At 42.0% G+C, this 23,463-nt stretch overlaps 1 protein-coding gene across 1 annotated transcript in view; it reads left to right on the top strand.

Annotated features, from left to right (window-relative positions):
• Positions 1-238: 238 nt before the first annotated feature.
• The window catches only part of LOC310939504 (homeobox protein PKNOX2-like), a gene marked incomplete at its 3' end in the record, with an annotated part of 55,206 nt that continues 31,981 nt past the window's right edge, over positions 239-23,463 (top strand). Inside the window, exon 1 of the mRNA XM_083904274.1 lies at positions 239-325. The remainder of the gene's footprint in view (positions 326-23,463) is intronic.

The raw sequence follows: 23,463 nt of genomic DNA, 5'->3' as shown, positions 1-23,463 counted from the left end.
CTTGTAGTCGGGTGACAGAGAAAGGAAGTGAATTAAGCGAGTTGCCCTTTTACGCACACAACCACAGTGTCCAATTTTAACAGCAAAACCTACTCGTTCGGGATGGTGTTGGGTAGAGAGGACATGGGGATGTCTTATCAGTTTCTTTAAGCCGCTTAAGAACCATTCATTCTTATTTTCTCACTAATATTGATGACTTTATTAAACTGCACTAATGTGGATCATCGATATCTATCAACAGGTTTTGTGTGGAGAGGTGGATACTGGGCAACGGAGTAGACGACAACACACCGAGGGCTGCTGCATTGCTGTGGGCAAGCTAACAGTAAGTGTTCCCTCCCGATTGTTTTTTTATGCTGTATGCATGAACATAATTTGGATTATAGTCGTTGAAAGACTGTCACTAGCAACATACTGTATCTGGAAGCGCTAATGTGTTACTTCAGGGGGGCCAGCGCCGGGCTTTCATTTAATTTAAGAGCACACAATCAAAAGTAATTCATGCCATAAATGTGTTGGCATGCTATGACCCACGGTTAATGACCGCCCTGCTGCGGTTCACTCAAGTCGGCCGAGGCCAAACAATCATTTCAATCACTTGAGCATATTTTCTCTTTTCAAAATCTTGCATGAGAATTTGAATTTTTGTGCTCATTTTTTTCCCTGTAGCTTTGTTCCGTTTCTCATAATGATTTCTTGAAAAAAAACAACATTATTTATTCTTGTCATGAGGGAACTAAAAGTAAAAAGGCTGAAATAAAAGTTGATAACCTTTCCTATCTAATGATGGACAAGAGCAGTATAGTCGGTGTTTTGTCGGTGTTGTATTGTATTGCGAGTGATGGACCATTAATGTCCACTAATGTTTTTTTTGGATGCCCATGACTGGAACATGAGTTCTTCCCACAAAAAGCACTCTGTGAGGTACACTTTGCTTTGAAATCACCAAAGCAGAGATGTAGTGCTTGCTGCCAAAAGCTGCCTCATAGATTCTAAATAATTTGAAAACAAGAGACTGCTGAGTCAGTGAGTGTAATGTTAAATAAATCAACTACCATGCCAACAATTTTTGTCACGAGAGTAGCTTCTGTAAAGCTAATATTTCATAAAACAAAACATATAATAGGCTATCACTTTTAATTTGTGTCCCCTTGACACCAAGTCTATGGTAGTTTCTGTGGTGGTCAAAGTTCTTGTAATCTATCGAATGCAAGTTGTAAATGCTTTACTCGACAAAGTCAAAGTCCTCTGGTCCAATATGTTTGCATCTAATTGAATATTGATCTGAAGAAGTGAAAACGTTGTTGAACCTGTCTTTTGTTTGTATATCCCAAGGCATAATGAACTTCCTTCTGGTGTATCTTTTTTGAGCTCGAGTCATGATCTCTCCATAAAACAGAAGAGCTACTGTCCAAACCCACTGGTGTTTGCATTAGCCCACCTTTTGCAGTACCCCAGAGGTCTATTTGGTCCTCTGTATAAGAATAAGCCTGGAACCTGAGCCAGGATTTGTCCAGTTTATATTTAGTCTAATCAGGTCCCAAAGTACTACTGACTGTCTTGCAGGAGCCTTTGAAAATGTACAGTTAAATTATGTTCACTGCTGTCGCCATTATCCTGCTGTCAACTTCTTCGGCCAGTTAACTTTTGTCCATGGGAGCCTCATTCTTTTTGAGCCATGAAGTAGTGAGTCATCTGTTGATAATCATATCCAAGGATGACTGTGTTGATATATTGTCCTACTCTTAATTCTTATTTGGCCTGATCAATTAATGTTTTTGGTGCCTAAATGTGCCCCAAAAGCTGTGTTCAAATTGTTAGAAAAAGAACAACAAAGGCTTCAAAGTCCAATACCCTATAGATGGCCTGCACTGCATCTTGGGAAGGCGCTACAGCCCAAATAACAGCAACAACCAGCAACGTCTAGTCTGTAGCCGGAGGAGGTCTGGCTACACTAAGACGTTTGTCTCTTCCTACACACAGGCAGGACTAATTGCACAGCCAGTCTTCATGTCCCCCTTCTCAGCCCCTGAACATACCCCTCACTTCCCCATCCAAAAAAAACAAAACAAAACTCCACCACGGTTCCCCACCAAGGATTGTTTTACACCTAATTTTGTTAAACTTAATGAGATTTCACTAATTAAATCTCCTCCTGGTTGGAGATCCCCCTGCCCCCCCTCTTCACTTTCCCTCCTACATTTAAGCCCATGGAGAAATTGCTTGTAGGCCAATTTTAAACAAATACACTTTTTTTTTTGTGGGTTGCACAAGGTCAGGCCAGTGTTACTCTGCGAGAGTTCCAATTTCGTGCCACGCTGCTCTGCTGCACCTGTGATCGCCAATAGGTGTTCAAATCTGATTTCGCCTGTACGGGCAGAAAGTCGACTTCATCTTGATGCCTCTGTGACATAAAGCTGAGGTGCTTACTGCGGTTTTTAAGAGACTATTCTGTTACTGCTGGCAGTTTTCTTCAAAACAAGACTATTCTGAAACAAACCAAACTGCCTTCTACGGCAAATCCCCCAAGTGAATTCATACTGTACATGACAGACCCTCACTAACAAAATGCACACATTGCAGATACATGTTCCTAATAATAACCCCCTACATTAGCCACATTGCCATGCTAAAAGGGAAGTAATGAATGGTGGGGCCATCTCGTTTTAAGTGGCGAGGCCTTGGAGGTCATTGTTGACTGTAGCCGCTTGCCCTGGCATTGTGCACAACCCTCTGGGACTCTCGTGCTGACTATTGTGGGAGCCAGTCTCCCGTTTCCCGTTTGAGCCCTGGACACCTGCTGCCAACTTCACAGCTCTGTTCTTCAGCCAAAACGTCCATTATACCCCCCCGCTCCCTCCGCCCTATGCCCCCATGTCCACCACTGCAGTCCAGCTCCCCCCCCCATCCCCTTTCATACACACACACAAACAGACACACCCCACACAGGCTGAAAAGCCCCTTGTGCTGTGGGCCTTGGGTGGATGAGTGGGCAGTGTGCCGGTTGCAAGATGCTTCCTTGATGAAGGCCTGCGCTGATCGGGTTTCTGCCACCTGTCATTCAGCTTAGGAGGCAGGAAAGGGGGCAAGAGTGGTTGTGAGTGCTGGGATTGATTGGGCGAGGTGAAGGGGGGGAGGGTGCCATGGCAATCTGGCACGATGTCGACAGCCTGTTGTTATTTCAATGCAGCTTCTCAGACTTCTCAAGTTGTCCGTTTTGTACATGCAATGGTGTGGTCCCTAAGTCGAATAGAAGTGATATTTATGACTGATACTAGACTAGATACCCGCTCTGTTGGGACGTGACCGTACTCGACATGACGTGTTATTTACAGGACAAATTCCCGAACGTAATGCATCAACTATTTTTTGATATTTTGGGAAGCACGAGCTCTGGTCAGGACTTTGCTGCTTTGGGCTTGAGCCAGGTTCAAACACAAACACACTCAGTCACGCTCATGCTGTGAACATAATCTGTGTATATTAATCCTCGTATGTCTGCATTAATAGTTCATTTACTGCTTGTTTTGAATACAGTATATCCATATTAAAATGCACAAAAGTGTACACAAAACATTGGTGAACATCTGATTTATGGACATTTGATCATTTCGGACTGTGGCCATGTCATTTCAATGTACATAACCGGCCATTTAAGCCAAAAATATTGAGCTTATGAGTGATCCTTCCATGAACAGGGGGGTTGTTTAATAAAGACTCTGCAGGGTTCAGCACTTAATGGAAAGTCTTGGCGAATGGAAACGAGCATGGAAAACATGAATATAGCTTACTTACATACATAACTGACATTATATGGTCTGTATTTATATAAACCTGGTGTTATTCTAGTCTTAATGACCGCTCAGTGTCATAACATTACAGTTCTGAAATTCACGCACAGCAATACAAAGCTTTTTTTATATCATCCAAACCACTGGCACAGCTGTCAGGAACAATTTGTTCTTGGCCAATGAAACTTCAGCACAGGGGCGTGAGGGGATCTCCCGATCAAACTACCAACCTCAATCAAAAGTGATGACACCTGGAGTACAGATGTAGGAACTGTCAAATAACCAAATAACACAGGACCAAAAACACAACCTTACCCCGAATTGTAGTAACAAACTAATACAACCTGCTGTAATTCATTACAGGAAATTCATCTCGCGAACACAGCATGCAATTACAAATCAAAAGCTTGTGGAAAGCTGGCAGTTAAGTGTGCGGGGCCTCATTTATCCTCGCTCACGGAGATGAATTAATTTACCTTCCCTCCTGAGTTAGAGTAGCAGGTTTTTCACTGTTGTGATTTTGGCCCTGCCAGGCTTACGTGTGCATTCTGTGAGCTTTTAGTTAAATCAAGACATCTGGAAGTGCATATTTGTCATAAATACTCTTTTAACTCTGGGAACTGCGAGCTCGATGAGTTTGCCATGGAATCCTTATTTGAACGTGTGGTCCGATCAGTCATGTAGGCCGCCATTTTGAGTCCCGCAAAGGGTAGCACGCACACCGTGAAGCTCCTATAGCATACCGCTTAGGTAAATATCACACCATCTCTAGCTGAGACTAAGTCTGCAATTTGGCCCTGGATTAGAGGGATGATATAAGGTAATAAACTGATCTTGAGGTCTAAATCTGACTTTAATCAAATACGCCTACAAGCGCCTACGCCGTCTTCCTGACCTCTCTTTTTGGATTCACACTTAGGGTCTTCATTATTGTCTGATCCCATGTTTTCCTACATCACACTCCTACACTTACCCATCATCCTCCAATCCGTCCATATCCATGTCTCCCTCACCCAGGCTCTTTACCCCGCCACCCCTAATTGTAATTATGTTGATTTAACCTAGCCACATGCGGCTCCCTCCCTGCCATCTGAATGGAAGCTTATTAGTTGGAATTTTTTTTATATACATATATATTTATTTATTTTTTCCCATTTCTCTGGGTCCCTGTCGGCATTTCCAATTACTCTTGTCGTGCGGCTGTAATTGCCTCCATGCTAATGGCCGCCAGACAATCGTGCTAAATGAGGTGAGGCCGAGAGGCTAGGAGCCCGACTTCATTAAGAGCTAATGGGATTTTTAAGGGGGACTGAAGACCCAGCTCATCAAAAAGAGGGCAACGGAAGGAAAACAAAACAGATGGAGGGGGAGAGCCAAATCACCGCCATTCGAAGTTAGTCCGCTCCTTTTTCCCCGACTCTCTGATGAAAAAGAAGGTTACTCTTCTTCTACAATACTACTACCTAATTATAGATAAAGACAATATGACTGAAAGGACTCTACAGTGATAGCGACTGAACATGATAAATGGATAAGTTTGCCAAATTCCTCTGGCTGTCCAGTTGAACATGAAAAAGGAGTTATTTTTATGTGTCTCTGGCTCTCGGTAGGTGTTTCAAGGCAGCTTTTTCATTAATTGGCAAGGTAGCTGCAATGGGAATGTATAAATTATATATTTTAGAAGTGAGCGGACAGTCCGGTCCAAGTCCTCCCACACTCTTCACACTTCATTTAGAGAGGGAGAGACTCAGACTCACACAAACACAAGTGATGCATGCGAGTACACGGTTTGAACACAATGAGAGCACAGCAGTAATACGGTACTGCAAATCTGCATGGGTCAAAGGCCAATAAATGCCAACAGAAACCCTCTAGAAATAATTTCAAGCTGAGAAATCTGTTGTTGTTGTTGCCACATGACAATTTCGCTTTAATACCGGTGGAAATATCTGTTCTTGTACGCGATAATGTCAAATCGGCACGCTTTTAAAGATAATTATAACACTGGGAGTAAAGAAAAATGTAGATATGCCGTAGATTCCAAACAGAAAGAAAAGCTTATGCTACTAAATGCTCAGTACAGTTACATTAACAACATTCTCCATTTAGACCAGTAAACCAACCCTTCACAAAAGTAACGATCCCATTCTGATCCGTCTGCCCTTGAAATGAATTGAAAGGCGCCCATCCATCTTGGTGTAATCGCTCCCCAATGGAATACAGTTACACTGCGTGATCTGCAGTCGCAGGATCAGTTGCCCTACACTTTAATTTGCTGCGCCATCTTAAAGCTGACACGGTTTGTCTGCCATCGGTTTCAGCTCAGCGGCCTCTTTGGCTCCCGTAGATGAGTGGGCCTGGCAAATTCTATTACACGCTGAATAAACCAATGTGTTCACCAATGAGCAGAAGGCATTATGGAGTCAGTGGGGTAATGGATACTGTAAAGCAAGGGTACCACAATCACAACCCAGACTCAGGTTCACGCTGTTGTTGTCGTCAAGTGTCTGGTTTGGTGGAAGGAAGTGTGGGAAAGTATTGGTTTGTTGCAGTTTTACATCATGTCAGGTATTGGTCATCAAGCTAATCATTACACCTATATTGGTGAAATGATGATTGCAACACTCCAAATCCAAATTCCAGCATCATATCCAGGTATGCATTTGATATTTTGAGAAAACAAGTGTGATGATTTTCTGGTTAGGAAACATAACATAATTTTAAGCAACAATTATGCATTTTATACCACATGTCTGTGTTTTTTCCACTTTTGTTGTGAGTGAGTTGTCAGTAATGTAAGTTTATTAGTAAGTTTCATCCAGAGGACCTGGCTGTATGTTACAGTGATGCCAGCTAAACTATAACTACTGTATGTTTAGATTTCACACAGCATTTGATTCACAGGGTAGGGGAAATGCTGTGGTCCACAGGGTCAGCGTTCATTTAAATATTGCAACCAAAACCACCGTTCCCCACCCCAACCATGATCGAGGTACTTGTGCCTAAAACCAGCCACACTCATGGTTGTGAAGTCTGCTCTCTGGGGGTGACAGTTGTGGGTTTTGTACGTCTGCCATCTTCCCCCGACCGCATCCTGGAGACTGCTGCGCTGAATAAATGTAGCACTTCATAAAAAGTTGGACAGTAAAAAACCCAACAATTTCAATCCAGCTGATTATGTCCAGTCTAGATGTTTAACAGCATGAATATATTCCTATACTAATATAGTATACTATGTGAAAAAGTAGTTTTTTTATCAGAAGTTAAGGGCTTTGCAGTGATGCCAAAGGAGGTAATTATCTCTTTGGAGGACAGTATGCAAATAGGCATCCCAGAGTCTATCGAGAGAAGTTCAGGGATGGACACAGAGTGGAAATTAGGTCAAGGTTGTGATATTACTACTACTCCTACAACTACTACTACCAGTAGTTTATTTTGCTCTTTTTGACAAGACAGACTAAGCCTGAAAGTGGGAGAGATTCAAGTGATTAAAATAATATGTTTTTAAGACGAATGGCAGACCAAGAGGTTTCTGTAATGGGCTAGGGTTATAACACGGTGTCATCGTAGGAAAATCACAAATGTAAATGAACTAAATGGATATTGTCCGAGTTCCATTTAGCTTCGTCAGGTTCAGGACCTGAACCGAGCCATCACATTAGAATGGCTGTTCTGCAAAGGGTCCATCACCTCCAGCAAGGAAGTTGTTTTCTTCTTCAAATCGTGATTGTCTGTCTCTTTGTGAGCAGCGGGACTCAGGAAAGTTAAGGACAGATTTGATTTGATTGACTCTTCTTGCGATGTACTGTCGCTATTTGCCTGAGGAAGAAATGATTAGATTTCGGGCGATGATGATGATGATGATGATGATGCGGATACACTGTGGGTAACTGATTGGCCTTGGCGGAGGTGTACGCGCTCTTGAGTGCTTTCTCTCTTGTATACATCTGTGGCATAACAACAGCTGTGTGGCAGCTCCAATAGCCCCCTTTGTTCTCCCAGAAACACAGCGAGGAAACCTTGAAACACAATATGGAACAATATACATTAAAATGCATGATTTCTTGAACTGCTCTGGTAATGAGAATTATAACTCTGAAGCATTACAGTTGGGAAAAAAAAACCTACAAGCTAATAGGCGCTACATCACGTTGACATGCACGGAGCTCAGTCAGGTCTTCATTACACTGCACAGACAGAATGAACCTCCTGTTTCCTAAACAATCCACCAAGTCAGGCAGATGTGTCTAATCATTTGGGCTGCGGGCTGTTTTTGTCTACTAAAACGCTGCTCCGGCTGCAGTGATGGTGGGTTGATGGCTGTGGTCTATAAGGCCTGGCCCTCGTAGGAACAGCTGTCCTACAGCTGCCATCTCTTGTGCATTTTGGGGAGGAAGGAGGGAGGGAGGGCTGGGGGGGGCGGGAGTTTGAAAAACAGTCCCAAACCTCCTGGGTCAGAGCCCTGGTATGGCGGTCTCCCTGGCAACTGGAGCTGAGACCGCGGTGTCTCTGTGTGTGTGTGTGTGTGTGTGTGTGTGTGTGTGTGTGTGGCAGTCGGGGCGGGGGGGGGGGGGGGGGGGGAGAGAAAACAGCCTTGGCCACTCAGAAGCACCGGAGGTTAAGGGCACTGAGTCGATCCTCACTTTATCTGTGTCTTTCATTTTGAGAGACTGCTGGCAATGACTTTGGTTTCCCAGAGATAATATTGGGGGGCGCAGCCACAGTTGAGAACAAAAACTGTCATTTCATTTCATTTATTTATTTATTTGTCCGACCACCAAACAACCACATTTGGTCGGATGATTAATATTCTTTCTTTCACTCTTTTGTTTTCTCTAATGATTCTCTCTCTCTCGAAAAAGCTCAACGCGAGGGAATGTGAAGCTCCCTGAGCACAGGGGCAAGATGTTGTAGAAGGAGAATGTGAGTCTGGGAAGAAAGGAGTATGGAGAGGAGATGGAAAAGAAGGGAGCACTGGGGGATGAATAGGAGTGGGAAAGTGGATATGTGGAGATACTTGGCTTCAGCCCCATCAAAATAGCGGTTGTCATGCTAACTTAACCTTCCCTTTTCTCCGTCTGTCTCTCCCTCTGTGTCTAATTCCAAACCTCTCACACGCACTCGTTAAAAACAACTTTATTGAGAAACAAAGTGTTGTTCATTTACACTTTTCTACATTGCTTTGAAGAAGTATAGTTCTTTCTCTCAAATTTGCATCAATAGGTCATTTTAAAGTTGTTTTTTTTGCATCCACGCCACCTTTGCCACCTCTTTTCCCAGACAATGCATATATAAATACAGTGTTTCTCGCCGCACTCCCGGTGATTATCATATAGATGTTTGCAGTATTCCTCGCACTTAAAGTACAGATTATGGCGCCCACCAACCTTCTGTCCAAACACATTTGATGAAACAGCCTGTTGTGCCTGCGAGAAGCGCTGTACAGTGCATCACAATACGCCAAAGACAAAAGCACGGGAACAGGCGTTAGCGGTGACACATGAGCAGTCGGTGTGTTTTGGATGAACGAGGTGTGAGGGAGGTGTGTGTGTGTGTGTGTGTGTTTATTGACATCAGCCACATTATAATTTACTGACTGAAAAAGAAAATTTCCTCCAGTGTTTTGTAGAGCAGTGGGTTATGAAACCATTCGGAAAGAATGATGACTTTAGACAAAAAGGCCAAAATTGTGCTGGACACATTTCAGTATTTGGTGAATTGTGATATGAAGTTGAATATGTTTTGGAGCTTCTTCTTTTTCTATCTAGTGATCGAGGTTGCAGAAAAGGCCCTCTTGTTTATACATTTATTTAGCCTTAAAGGTGGATTATGTAATAGATCTAAAGCAACTGGCCATAAAATCCTCCTAATATGTCACAGAGACTCAGGAATAATGTTCATATAACAAACTGAACTCACCAACAACAACAGTACAGCCAAAATATTTGCATTAAAAAAAATATTTTGCAGACTGCAAATCATGTTTATGTTTTGAAATCATGTTTTGGCATGTGGGGCCACCTACCGCCGTCTACCTATCATTACAGTCAGTAGAGTCTCAGCTGCTGAGCAACCACGGGTTGCCAGTTACGTCAGAAAACGAAACCTAAAAGACTTTGGTACTTTGAATTTGAATGTAGTAACCGTTTGACCACATTCTTACATATGGCACCTTTAAATTAACCACATTATTCACACTGAGGACAAGGACCTGTTTCATAACCTGACCAGGATAAAGCAGCAGCAGCAGCACAGTTACAGTAAAAGTCCGGAACATAAAAGTGAACATTAAAACTTGCTCATTTGTATCTTAAGTTTATATGTTCATTTAATTTTTTACAACGTTCCTTGAGGACCACGCTAAATTATTAAACACGTAAGACATAAAAACGCTCTTGCGCGGGGAAGAGATGTGCTTCTCTCTTTGCAAGATGTCAGATGGTTGTGATGATGCTACTCTGCTGAAACGCATCCAAATCCTCACTTCTGTAAGATTAGAAAAAACATTAATGTAACTGCTTTAGGGTAAGGAAAGGAAGGAAAAGGAAAGGATCTTTGTTGTCATGATACAACCGAAGCTGCACAATGTTCTAACCTTCATACGTGTTTTGATGGTTGGGAGGAAACTGGAGAGCCCGGAGAATGCGCACACATTTACCCTCTACATAAAAAAAAAAGGTCCGGGACTGGGAATCGAACCCAGCACCTTCTTGGTGTGAGGGTAAATTATTTAACAGGTTGAATATTTACTTTTACAATCTGTTGCATTAGGTCTGATGATTTCTATCATATCTTGAATCCAGTCCTTGTGACGCCAGAGCTGAATTGATCGGATCTATACCCACACCTGTTCTTTGAGAGCTGCAATCTCTCATGTCTCATGTAAGGAGTCATCTCGCCAATATAAACATTTGTGGTTTTCACAGCAGGCCAAAGATTTCTTGCTTCTTCTTCCCCCCCCCCCCCCCCCCCCCCTTCTCTCCCAACATTTTGGACTTTGTTCACTGCAGCAAAGCTCTCCGTCAGACTGAGGTTTCTTAGCTACAAGCTTCTCCGCGGCGAAACGTCGTCTCTTGTCAGTGAGTGCGGTTCTTGTGGACGCTATTCGTCGGACACCGAACTCCGCTCTACGTGTTAATCTTTTGATCCAATAGCGTTTTGTCCTTGTAACCGATCCAGTTCTGCATGTTTTCCAAGTGTAGTGACACAGACGTTGACCTTCTTTCGTTTTTCTTTTTTTTTTATCACAGAGACCACAACCCACAAGCAAAACACACTGACTTTTTTTAAAATGTATTTTAGCAAAAGAGTAACTTTACCGCGTCTACTTTCCTTTTCTTGGAAGTGATGCTTGTCACTGATGACACAGCAGTGAATTTTTGGGATTTTGGTGCAGTGAATGAGTGGTTTACATAGTTGGAACAGACTGTCTAAGGGGGATATAAAGTGGTAAGTGCATTCTTAAGAGAGCGTACTGAAGCTGGTGCAGATTTTGTTCGGTTTAAGCGTTTTATGAAGGGACTAAAAATCAGTTTTTCCTGATGTTTGCAGTGTGCACGGTGCAGTCACCTAAGTAAGACAGTGACTGTCAGCACCTTCAAACAACCGCACTTCAACTTTATCACTGTCGAAAAAAAAAAAAAACACACACTATAATGAAAAAAGTTGAAAGTAATGCAATATTCATTTGAAATAGACTTCATCCATATGTTTGCTGCAGTGCGCTCTCTTCTGCCTCTGCCTGTAAGTGCACTCTCGTGGAAACCTGTAAGACACGCAGACAAATACTTAAACGTGATGGTTTCTTTCTTTCCTCTCTCTCCGGGTTGGCCGTACCCGACAGGGAAAACACCAAACATATGACGGGCTGGACTGGTGTTTCCATAGTAACAGACCTCATGTGAAAAGGTCACTGTCAGAGGTTTCTCTCAGGAAAAAGGCAGAAAGATTATAGGAAGAAGAAGAAGAAGAAGGAGGGAGTGGGGGCAAGAAAAAACAAAACGCTGTGTTTTAATGTCCGGATTCTTACTGAACATTCCTCTTCCTCCCCGCCCATGAATATTCTCACAATGATAAAAAAAAAAAAAATGTAGGATTTAAATAGCACAATTACATGCCTGCAAATGGTGAGAGGCCCATCTCCTTTTTTTTTTTATTATTTCTTTATTCTTATTGAAGTCGGGAATTGAAAAGGGAGAGTGGTCGACAGCCTGCGTGATGCCTGAGCTTTGTGTTTCAGTGCAGATACGTCGCCTGCCTGCCCCCTCAATCACTGGCAGACTCCTTTTCTCTCTCCCCTCCCCTTCAAGTCATTTTAATTAAGTCAGTCTCACTGGCATGGTAGGCAAAGATAATTGGAGAGGGTTTTTGGATGCCATTTACTCTAAATGATGCCTGTTTCTTCCCATTTTCTCGCCTTTTCTTCACTCCCACAGCTTCTCCCCCCTCCTCCCTGCTCCTCATCTCCTGGCAAAGAGTTACCTATCTTCCCCATCCCCTTTTTTCTCTCCTCTCCCATCTTATATTCAAATGCGAAATATGGATTAACCTCTTGTGTGTGGCGAGGGGGAAGACTTCCTGTGAATTGCAAATTTTGGCCAATGCTGCAATTTATTTGAAATGGCAAATCCGGCAAAGCAATTTGCGGGGGGGAACGAGGGTGTTCTTTGAACTTTCCTCATTTAAAAAAAAGTTTGTGTTCTCTCATCGCATGGGTATCATATACGAGCAGGGAAGGGGGGGTAAAGTGAGAAATGTCTGTTCCACAATTTAATGAAAAAGTACAATTGTGGAAAAAACAGGACGGGCTTTGATTTTTATCTTTACGTGTGTGAACGAGGTGACGGCGAGTGCTTTGACGATCTGGTGAAGCTCGTAGTTGTCTTAGTGTCTCCGTATTAGCGCTACATGCTTGGAGTTGTTATTAAAGGGATAGTTTGTGGGAAGTGCGGAGTGAAAGAGGCAAGAGAAAAACACAGATTTTTAGTCTTTGTCAGCTTGAGTCTATGCTAGATATGTTCACCATGTTGTCTCACTATTAGACAGTGTTTATGTAACGAGAAAATAATGTTTATGTCACTTCCATTGGCAACAAAAAGACATGATTTTATCTTACACTTCAACTATGTTGTTTTGTGACTTCTAAGTTTGAAAGCCTCTAACTCAGGGGTGTCAAACTCACTTTCACTGAGGGCCACATCAGCATAATAGTTACCCTCAAAGGGCCAGATGTAACTGTCATACAGAATAAATGTAACCAAATGTAATGTTAAATAAAGGTAACTACTCCGTGACATTGCTAAATAACTTTCTTTATTTATTACTTATTCAATTTCACTAGTCGCATGATGCATATACAATGATACAATTATGCAATCGCTATGCATTGTGGGAAATGTAGTTTATGGTTAACACACGCCTTAAATCAGCATAGACCTATTTTAACACAGATTTTTAAGACCAATTAATGACTTACGGGCCACATCTGGCCCCCGGGCCTTGAGTTTGACACATGTGCTCTAACTGTTTCTATCAATGGATTATATTGTCTAACACCAGGTAAAATGAATGTACACATTCTTAAGATAGCATATACTTAAGCTGACGTGAGCCTTTGTAAAATGCATAAAATCGTTTCCCCGATGTCGTCACTTGGAGGCACATTTCACTGATTTACACAGTCACCTGCATGTGAAACACTGATTACATCCCAGCCCCCTAAAAAGTTCCATACTATTTCTTTAAAACCCAATTACCTTATTGATTACAGCCTTGTTTTATGGCGCACTTGAGCACATCGGGTCTAAATTTACTCCGTAACATGCTGTGGGCCAGAAACGCAGGAGCACATGAGTCGTATCAAGTGACTTCGAGCTACGATTGATTGGCGAGACTGCGCACACACACGCGTGTCCTTATTAATCCGTGTGTTCGCGGCGCCGCCCGGCGTTTGCTGCGGTCCAGAAACACTGGATGCGAAACCGTGTGTAACTTGTCAGTGTGGGTGAGTGTTAAGTGTGCGTGTGGTACTCCCAGCCATCAATCAGGCAGGGCTGGGCCCTGCTGCTGAAAGGGGGCCACAGTGGGCCACCCATCCAGTCAGGGCGCTCTGGGGAGATCTGATGTCCACAGTGCTTTAATGCGCTCCAGATGTCCCTTCAGCTGAGACAGAGAGAGAGAGAGACGGAGAGAAAGAGGGGGAGGTGTCATGGGGAGGGGCGGTAAGGTTGGAGCACCTTAAAGCAGCTCAGTCCGGCTCACAGAGTGCAGCTCTGGCTCGTCAGTTGTTCTCCTCGATGGGTTTGTTGTTGAGGCACCTGCAGTTTTTGTCCTTCGTGATTTACCGCACGACAAATTAAACTGTCGTCGTGTACCCTCTTTGTTTATTTCTCTCAGTCTTACGTGGCTTTGTCTTCCTTTACATACCATTATCAGGCAGGATAAAACACTGGGTCACTGACATCAGGAAAAATCTGGCTCAGTGCACCACCTAAAGGATGAAGCAAGTAGAAGCCATTTATTCAAAACACAGAACAAACTTGAGTGGCCAAGACCAATTGTCATCTCTTAAGAGAGAAAAATGAAAACAAAAAATGATATCCTCAGTAGGCTGCTGACTCTTAGCCTTTACTCGCTGACCCGACATATTTCTGTTCCATTCTCAGTCCTGTTGCTATTTCTGACGATAATAAACTCACAGCAGCAATCGGGAGACCTTTAATAGTTTGCACAACGTAGTATAAATTTTCTCTTCACATTTTTGTAACTTAGTTTCTGTTGTTTCTATAGTGAAAGACTGCATTTGTAATACATTGGTCAGCGACTCGATACACAATGCAATGAACCACAAGACAAAATTAGTCAAAACGCTTTATTTTCTTTATGAAACGGAAAACATCTTTTCCTCTAATCTGAGACAGATATGATATTTTAAATTTGACCCGGAGACTTACAGTCTTTATTTTAGGTTGATGGAGACTTTTTTTCTTGTTGCCCCAAATAGAAGCATTGAGGAGCTCTGCAATCATACCTTGAAGGTTGTTGTCTTTTGTGGGGATTTAATTAAATCCGTATCAAATTAAATCTATTTAACACTTCATTTTTTCACCGATTATTAATGCTGTTAGGGTTGTTGTTGTTGTTATTATTATTATTATTATTATCCTTGCACTCGTCGTCCAATCGGAGGCCCTGGTGCTTCTGACTGGACGTGTTCTAAATATGTGTCTTCTGCTGTGTGTCTTTGGGCAGCACTGATAGGTGTTTGAGTTCCACATTTGAACAGGTTTTTTTGATGTATGTTGGTTGGGAAGTTCATCATGATTGGTGAGCACATCTGCTGTTATTTTTTTTCGCGGCAGATAGATTTTTTTGTCTCCTGTGGAAGGGAAACGGAAGGATGGCCACTGTGGACAATGGTGCTTAGATATTGGATGTGGATGAAAAGTGATGTTCATCACTGTAACAGCAGGACAATGACTTACATAACTGGCACTTTGACATACGTGCAGGTAGCAGAGAACATCTCACAGCCTCAAATGCATGGTGGACACCTTTTGCTGCTGGTTATTCGCTGAAAGGGAAAATTGTGGCAGGAGCATTCCTCTTTAAGCTCCCTTTTCGTGGTTGGCGGATCTGCGCTTCTTCTGCTGACACCCAGCGTCCTCTTGACCTACATCCCAACGTTGCATTCTTGTCTTTTGCTCCATGTCCTCCCTCTTCCCTGACATGCGACATCTTCATCTGCCTCCCCTCATTCTCATGTCTTTTCTCTCTCAGTCCTCTCACCCTTTTTTTTGTCTCCCCACTACTCCTGCATGCATCACTGTCCACACATCTCTGTCTGTCCTCCCCTGCCGTGTAGGCTCCCTATGGCTTTTCAGGTGGGTGTGGGGAGGAGGAATTTAATATGGGTTTGTTTGGTGTTTCCAAGAATTCCATTTAACTGCCGTCTCTCTTTGCACCCCCCGACACTAAAATAAACAGAGGCTGTCCAGCCAAGAGCAGCAAACACCACTGATGTTGGCCTCACTATTTGGTCTTCACATTTCAGAACGACTCCACTTCATTTCTTGTTTGTTTCCCCCCCGCGACTGTCTGGGTTTCTTTTCAAGATGAAGCCTCAGCTGTGCATCTGCACCTGCGCGTCTGATATCTAAAGGCTTTCTGATGGTAGACGGCTTAAATTTAAGGAGCGTTTGACAGCTTCTGGGTAAATCAATAGTTGTAAATCAACCCCCGTCGCCAAAAAAAAACCAAGATAAAATTGTCAGATAACATTTGTGTTGGACATATCACCAGTAGTGATGCAGTTCTTAGGTATTTGGGGCAAAAGAGCGATGTAATGAGGACATACTGACGTCTTTTTAATGTCCGTAATTTTTTTGTGGCCTTAAACCGAACAACGTTTATTGTAACGAGGAAATGGTTAAATCGTTTCCTCATTTTAGCTGAAAGTGCCACAAGCGGTCAACGCAGCACCATCAAGAAGACGTTATGGCACGTTTAAGTAAATTAATTTTGCTTCATTAAAATCTGTTCCATAATTCGCCCAGGTTGATCTAATAGAGAATATAATAATGTGGAGCTTAACCTATCTGTAATCATCGTGTCAAGAGCAGAACTTGAAAAACGGAAACTTCTCATTTGTATTACTCCATATATAAAGTGATGTTAAAAGTGATGAAGTAAAGTGATGTATGGCTTTTATTTTTTTATTTTTTTCCTGTATTCTTTGCAATAAGCAAACACAAATCAAGAGTGAGATGTTTATGGTGTTTAAGGAAGAAGTAAAAACGCTAACAAAATAACACTTACCCAATAAAACCGATAATGTCAATAATCGGCAATGTGGTATTTGTTCTACTTAAACCACTCACTGAAACATAAAGAAAGGATGGCGGACAGTGATACTTCATCCTAATATTACTGCAATCTTACATGATGACGTGACATGACAACACGCCAGCTTTTTTTTTATTAGACTTAATAAATAGAAAACACTGGTTTCCAAGTGTTTTGCTCAAATCTGGGAACCTTACATGAACTATTTAAGACCTCACCTTTCTGCCAACTGGCTTTTCCAGATTTTTTTGGTTTTGTTATGATTATATAACTTTTCAAATTTTGGTAAAAGTGAAAAATCTATTTAACATTTAATTAAAAAAATACTACTACTACTATTTCTACTTATAATCCCTCCTGGAAAATGTTAAATCTAAGTTAAACAGTATTATAGTGAAGGTGTAATAAATATGTTTCAGCTGTTTTAATTGAATCGGTTCCATTATTTTACGTGTTTGACTTATATTATATTCTGTATTCTATACGTGTTGTGTATGATCTAACTAAACTGTAACCTGCGAGGTGTCTTGGCCACATCTGCCCCATAAAAGAGATTTCTATAGCAAGGATCAAGGAAGAAATAATACATAAATAATAAAAAATATACATGTTTTTTGATACTAAAATAGCCTAAATGCATTTTAATGCTGTTATGGGTACATGCTGGTTTATTTTAACATTGTGATGCATTGTTCTTTTATGGAGAGGATGTAACCATTAAGACGCTATCTTTTCCTAACCCTTACCTTTTGTGCCAATAACTTAAAGGTGCCATATGTAAGAATGTGGCCAAAAACAGTTACTACATTCAAATTCAAAATACCGAGGTCTTTTAGGTTTCGTTTTCCGACGTAACTGGCAACCCGTGGTTGCTCGGTAGCTGAGACTCTACTGACTGCAGTGATTGGTAGACGGTGGTAGGTGGCGCCACATGCTAAAACATGATTTCAAAACATAAACATGATTTGCAGTCTGCAAACTATTTTTTTTTAATGCAATTATTTTGGCTGTACTGTTGTTGTTGGTGAGTTCAGTTTGTTAAATGAACATTATTCCTGAGTCTCTGTGACATATTAAGAGGATTTTATGGCCAGTTGCAGTAAATGCACCTTTAAATTCAGGTTATAATTTAAGTCTTGATCAGGAATTGATACCGTGACGCTCATGTCCTCATTCTAGCCAAGAGTGCTTGAAGCAGTTGAAACACTATCACATTGATATGCATGCAAATTAGTAATGTTCGCTCCTAAATGTGCGTTAACATATACTGCGTCTGTGGTTTTAGGGAAAAATACAATTGCAACATGTGAGCCTGGGGACTAGGTCGAGTTTTCACAAAATGCATTAGCTGTGTTTCCATAGTAAGATTAATATACTGTATATTATATATATATATATATACCTTGTTAGCTTTGATTTTTACAAACATATAAGGGAAATATTCTGATATAGGACGATTTGAACTCATTTTGTATCGATGTGACACGACTACGATCTAATCCGCGAGTCTCGTTGCCCCTCGCCGGTAGCTAAAGTCGTCCGGGAGTGTCACGGATGGTACTCACTTACTCTTGATAAAGACGGGGGAAAAGTGTACAGATGCTGTGACAGATTAAGCCGCGCACAATGTGTTTGACGCCGGCGAACACGACAGCTGAAGCAAAGCGCCAAAAGTGTCAGGCAAAGGCTTCAGAAGGGGAAACTCTATGAAGATTGCATTTCCGTTCCATGAGCCCGGCTGGTCCAATTTCACCGGGATTTTTTCTACCTTCAATGTTTTGATGATTATCAGCTTAGCAGAGGAAATGCTTCCTCCTGTATATGTGTGTGTGTATGTGTGTGCCAGACACTTTGCTGTGGAGCACCTTTCAACATTAAAATGGCTTAACTGATTTTATTGAAGGAGGTTGTATCTTCTGCGTTTCCAGCCTTGGGATTTGGGAAAGAACTAGAAGTTGATTAAGACTTAATTAATGAAGCGGTTCGTCTTCTGTACGTCTTTATATATATTTTTACTACCAGTTCCATCATTTTAGTGATCATTCAGTTTCCATCATAACTTCATTTTTGCGTGTTATACCTCAAACACACCAATGGCTAATTCACCAATGACCTCCCAATCATGTGTGGTCTTGTAGAAATATGGGATATAAAATTGTAATATCATTGGAAAAGTGATCGACATTGAGTGAATAAATCTCGAGATTCTCAATCCACTCGTCGTCGTCGTCTTTAAGAGCCTTGCACCATCCCAGACTCTGTTGCAGTGCTATTTCTGTTGGGTGGAAGTAAATGCACTGTTGGCACTATCCACTCTCCCCACCCACACTCATCCCAGGAGTGTCTGTTCATGTGCGTGTGTTTGTTTTAGGAAATGATGCAGTGCCAGTTTGTGTAAATTTATCTGTGACGGAGCCGGAAAACGCGACGAGGTTCGACGAAGCAGCTCTGAGAACACAATCGGCTCGCTGCACGCCACGCGTACGCCGCACAGGCAGTCGAGCGTGTCCGCGTTCTTATTTGTATTTATTTGTATTTTTTTTTTATATAGGAGGATTGAGGATCGTGCTGCAGCAGCCTGTTGGGAGCAAACAAACCTTCACTCTGGCATATTTGAGTTGCACGGAAGCTGGTTTCACATTCATGAGTGAGATCTGTGAGATAGATCTCTCCGATCACAACTTGTGGGTCATTTTAGCAAGAAAGTCAGTGTTATTGAGTGTTGTGACACAATATGTAGATATACAGTGCATGTCTATATGGGTAGTATTCGAAATTTGTATTTTTTTGCATGGGTTTTCTCCAGGTTCTCCTGTGTCCTCCTACAGTCCAAAAACATGCAGATTTGGGGATGAAGCAAATGCATGGATGGTTGTTGTTTGACTCTATGTGGCCCTGTGATGTCCTATGTCAACTGGGATTGGCACCAGAACTCCCTGTGACCCTCATGTGGAGGATACAGTGGTAGAAGATGGATGGATGGATGGAATTGTCAAGTTTTTTGAATTTAGGAGAGGTTGGGTGTGGCAGTGGCATTTTAGATCTTCACCAACCAGCAGATTTCATCCTGCAACACTGTGCATTGTCATGGATTTTGCAGTGTTATGAGGACATAACTGATTCTTCATCTGGCAGCATGTATGCTATGGGAAAAAAAACATGATCTTGAATGCAACTACAGGTTACTCACTGTGCCTGAACTCAATATATTCACAGCCAGGAACAGTTTATCAGCACAAAAAAAGGGTTGAAGTTGAGCTCACGTCTGTGGTTTGCAGAAATGTAAAATGGCAGCTGGAGGCTGAAGTGCAAACAAACTAAAACCTAACCTGACAGAACATAAGAGACACATGGATGCAGTCCTGTTTTTATTAAATTAGTAATAATAAATAGGTTAGAAACATGCAATCCTGGATACACATGGTTAAGGATGCAAGAATCGTTTACCCGCAACCACAATATCAAATATTTAATTCGTTTTATTTTACCCTCTAACAGAAAAAAGAACTCACCTCATTAAATTACTGGCTTTTAATGTTATTTCCCCCCTGTCCTCTGGGAATTACAAAAAAAAATGTCCTCCATTCTGTAATTTTACCACTTTCTCATCGACTTGAGACATTAATCTACTTTTTTTTAAAAAGCAGGAAGGAAGACAATCAGCCCCGGAATCTCTAACATCCAAACAAACATTTGCATAAATACAAAGAAAACACAAGAATTGCAGTCAGATTGGAGCACCGACACCATTGTCAGCAGTTCGAAAGGAAGAGATGAATCTCGCAAATTGTTACACCCGGGGGAAATCCTTGTGTCTTCATTATGGCTGTGGGGCATATTTGAATATGTGAAGGACGTTCATTAAGAAGTTCAGTGTGAAACAATGAACGGGAAAGGTTATAAATTTAAATTCAAGCATAAAATGTCATTGGAAATTGAGAAGGACGAGTCAGTGGAAGCATTCGAGTGAAATAAGTCCAGTGAGTGAGGGGAGGGAAATGTCAAAGGACTCGGTGTTCTTAACTATGTCAACAATCATTGGTTTAATTTACAAATCACAACAAGTTAGACGTTTATTTAATTGCCATTTTTCCTCTTGCTGGACTGCTGAGTGGAGCCAAGCCCAACTCCGGTCTGACTGAGCGTATACATGCAGGAGTAATCGGACTATGAATCGTATTATCCAAGTTATGTTAGTCTGACTAAGACTAGCTTGATTTTAGTCCAACTAACTTCTTTAAAACCTAATTATTGTCTTAGTCTGACTAAAGTTGGACTTTTAACATGCATGTTAACGCACTGACTGTGATGGAGCCCATTGACCTTCAAAAATTCTGACTTTAATTTGTGATCATTTAATGAACTGCCCTTTGTTTAATAGCTAACTCCGTAATTATAAGACTTAGGCGTAGGGACAGCATTTGACTGGTGAGTTGTGCTGCTCAGCTGATCAAGTCCCTCGCATTTCTGTGCGACTTTTCACATCACGGTGCTCTGGATGCACTGTTCACAACAAGGCAGCACCTAGCAACTCTAAAGATCTCTGTCGAGATATGAGGTCCCTCCCTCTCAAACCCTTAAAATGACTTCTTCCAAACAATGCGGTGCGGTAATCCACCGTGCCTCGCCACCTTCGCCTGTGATCTTCCTGAACCCCGCGGTTAAGCCGCCAGTCGATGCCGCATTGAAACGTCCTTCACCGAGCTCCACAATCCAACGCCTTCTCTATCTCGTGGAGGACGATGAATCCAATCAACAAGAGCGGATGAATAAATGATACTCGTATGAATTGCAAGTGTGGGTTGTGCGAGGGGCAGGGTGTTGTGAGGCGGTGTGGAGGGAGGGCTGCTGGCTCAGGTTAATGAGGTGGTCTGGGAGTGTGGACTGGACCCTGACTGCAGTATGTTTGGAGCTCTCTATAGCCCGGGGGTTATTTGTAGCCCTAAGACCACTGGTGTGACTATCTTTGCCTCTGGCTGTGAATGCACTCACGCCTTTGAGTGCACATGTGTGCAGATGTATGGTGTTCTTGCGTGGAAGGGCAGGACACTTTGTGTGTGTGTGTGTATTGCCCCCAGGATGACACAAGTTGAAGCTTTGCTATCTTTGTATTTAGTGTTCGCATTAATGTACGGTGTGTTTGCATTCATGCCCATTCCTGAGCGTGTGTGTACGGGGTATTTGCGCTCCGATCTGTGTGCTTTCCGACTTCCGTGTTGAGTGCAAGCACAAATGTGTAAACAGGCAACCCCACCCCCACCACCACCACCACCACTGTCCCAGTCTCATTACCATTCCACTGTTCCCTCCACCAGTTTACTCAACACCATCAAGGCCTTGCCTCCTGGTGTTTGCAGTGTAAATCAGGCCTGACAATAAGGCAATGATTAGATCCCACTCATATTCAAAAACACCTGATTTATTTATTCATCTTCTCCTCTTGCAGGGCATCGCGATGCATAATGTTTGACCAAGGTGACATGCTCACTTCCAAATGCTATTCATTGCGTCTGCAGGTCAAACCTTTAACTATCAAACAGGACAGATTAAATGGGATTTTGATGGGGGAGAATGTGCAAATGACGGCACCCAAAATGTTTTATTTGATGCATGTGATATCACATCAGGTGTCAGAATGGATACAAGTGCTGCAACCTGAAGCATAAACTGTGTTTAATTGTATATGCTGATGATACAGTATTATTTATGGAATAATTCTGAGAATCAGATCCAATCCATCACTTGTCAGCTTTGCACTGTTGTTGTTTTTGTTGTTGTTGTTGTGGCTTTCAATAAATTGGCATAGGGGATTGTGCTAATTTGTTTCAGAATTGTAGACTGCCCTTGTAAAATTATAAATTATTTTTCATCTCAGCAATGCTGTGGGTAATGAAAGCAAACGGACTGTCTAACTGTCTAAGGTGATTGGAGGATTTTACTTGTTTGATGAAAAACAGCATGCATAATTTCAAGCCCCAACCCCCCCCCCCCCCCCCCCCCGAGACCAGCTCGGTTGGTGATCAATACTGATTGATGTAAATAAATGTATACAAAGATAACAACGTGATTTAAGGGCAAAGTCTGGCTGTTCTGGAACAGCGCTTTAATGAGAATCCAGTTGAAATGAGGATCCACAGGATTCAAAGAAAGCTGTTAGTTCTCTTTCCATTAAGCCGTTTATCAAAACCATCTTCCATACTTTCTGTGAAGGCCATTCATTATTACGTGCTTTATGCTGTGCATCAATAATTACACACATTGAACACAAAATCATGTCCCAGTTAGTGTATTTATTTATGTATATGTACGCACATTTATATATCTACCTACCTACATACCTGCATCCTTTTACACCAGTTAGGGAAAACATATTTATTTACATTGCTTTATGGCTACATGGTAAACAGTATTATCATGAACAATATGATATAGATCAGGCATTTACACTTAGCATTGCACTCCATACTCCATACCAATCACACTGTCATTTCGAAAAGAGGTTTATCAAACGGTCAACTCAACAGCATCGTTATTTGCAGTTTCACAAGTGTGCAATAGAGGAAATTTGGTGCGACTGTGTCAGCTCTGGCACCTCTCTCCACCCCTCTCAATTTTGCAGACAGCGAAGTGTTGATAGCCCCCACATGAGAGGAGATCACATCTTTATGTAACACAAGTCTTTCCTTTAATGATCATGGTGCCAAACTACTGCCAGGTCACGATCTAGAGTGCAACACGCGTGCCCCAGGATGCTGCTTTCATGGGTTAAAATCACAAGCAGGAAGTATTCCCATTCTACATTTTAAAAGGAGTTCAACACTGTGCAGTG

Source organism: Microchirus variegatus, assembly GCF_963457635.1.
Source record: "Microchirus variegatus genome assembly, chromosome: 2".
NCBI lineage: Eukaryota > Metazoa > Chordata > Actinopteri > Pleuronectiformes > Soleidae > Microchirus > Microchirus variegatus.
The sequence above is the reverse complement of the archived record's forward strand: the minus strand, read 5'-3'. Positions and strand labels throughout refer to the sequence as shown.